Source organism: Prionailurus viverrinus, chromosome A1 (genome assembly GCF_022837055.1).
Source record: "Prionailurus viverrinus isolate Anna chromosome A1, UM_Priviv_1.0, whole genome shotgun sequence".
In the NCBI taxonomy this organism is placed as follows: domain Eukaryota; kingdom Metazoa; phylum Chordata; class Mammalia; order Carnivora; family Felidae; genus Prionailurus; species Prionailurus viverrinus.
This window is the reverse complement of record NC_062561.1, coordinates 211,904,902-211,906,709: the sequence shown is the minus strand read 5'-3', so window position 1 is coordinate 211,906,709 and position 1,808 is coordinate 211,904,902.

Here is a 1,808-nt window from a genome sequence, read left to right as displayed (position 1 = left end):
CCTGGGTGACTCAGTCTGTTTAGCGTCCGACTTCGGCTCAGGTCATGATCTCGTGGTTCGTGAGTTCCAGCCTCGCATCAGGCTCTGTGCTGACAACTCCCAGCCTGGCACCTGCTTCAGATCTGTGTCTCCCTCTCTCTGCTCCTCCCCTGCTCGCACTCTGTGTGTGTCTCTCTCTCAAAAATAAATAAACATTAAAAAAAAATTTTTTTAAAACACAACTTACCAAAACTGACACTAGAAGAATTAGAAATTTTAAGTAACTTCAAATAGGTAATTTAAATTTCAATTTTTTAATAAAAATTGAATTCAGAATCAAAAGATTTCTAAAAAGACACCTATAGAAGCATAACCTCATAAATACAATAAGGAACATCAGACGGTTCTTCACTCAGCCCCAGAAATCCATGTGATATAGTTTTATGAGGCCTTTAAAATATTTTAAAATAGAATCCAGCAATATATCGAAAAACTTGGTACATCATCACCAATTCTTTTATCCAAGGATGCAAGGTCAATTTAACAGTCAAAAACTAATCATTATAATTCAGCACAATAATAGAGTAAAAAGGAAGTATCACATGATCTCCTCAATAAATGCAGAACAAATCTTCGACAAAATTCAACACTCTTTTCTTATAAAAACTCTCCGCATGGCTAGGAATAGAAAGTAATCTCTTCAATATGATAAAAGGCATATGTTGAAAAAAATCTGTACTGTAATCATACTTACCGGTAAAATATTGAACTCTTTCCACCTAAGACAGGAACAAAGTAGAGATGTCAGCTCTCACCACTTTTATTCAACATCATGGTTTAAACTCTAGCCAGGACAATAAAACAAGAAAAATGGGTAAAAGAAATAATGAATGGAAAGAAAATGTTCTCAGTTTTATGAGACACTATTATCTATATAGAAAACCCTATTGGAAGCTACAAAATAACCCAATAGAGTCTAATAAGTGAACTTATTAAAATTTCAGGACTCGGGGCGCCTGGGTGGCGCAGTCGGTTGAGCGTCCGACTTCAGCCAGGTCACGATCTCGCGGTCCGGGAGTTCGAGCCCCGTGTCAGGCTCTGGGCTGATGGCTCAGAGCCTGGAGCCTGTTTCCGATTCTGTGTCTCCCTCTCTCTCTGCCCCTCCCCCGTTCATGCTCTGTCTCTCTCTGTCCCAAAAATAAATAAACGTTGGAAAAAAAAAATTTTTTTTAAATAAAAAAAAAATTTCAGGACTCAAGGCTGATATATAAAAGTCAACTGTATTTCTATATAATACCAAAAGCATTTGAAAATTGAAATATAGGTGTGTCTGGGTGGCTTAGTCAATTAGGCATCTGATTCAGTTCAGGTCATGAACTCACACTTTGTGAGTTCAAGCCCTGCATCAAGCTCTGCACTGACAGCTCGGAGACTGGAACCTGCTTTAGATTCTGTGTCTGTCTCTCTCTCTCTGCCCCTCCCCTGCTCACGTTCTTTCTCTTTCTCTCAAAAATAAACATTTAAAAAATGTTAAAAGAAAATTTTAAAAAACCTAGATTTACCCCTTGTCTGAGCAATTGCCATCTGTGCACTAATGATACCATCATGAGGGTGATTCCTCATGTCCAATGGGGCACAAAGGTTTTACTTACCTGAAGTATTGGCTCATCAGGTTTGGCCATTAAGTGTCCAACATACACAGTGTTGGGAAGCTGTGGCCAGGAAAAGGCAAAGACAAAGCCAAAGCCAAAACTAACAAACCCCAGCTCTGCTTTCAGTTGAAGATGAAATAGCTCTGGCCTAGAGCCTTCTGGGAAATGTTCCTTGAT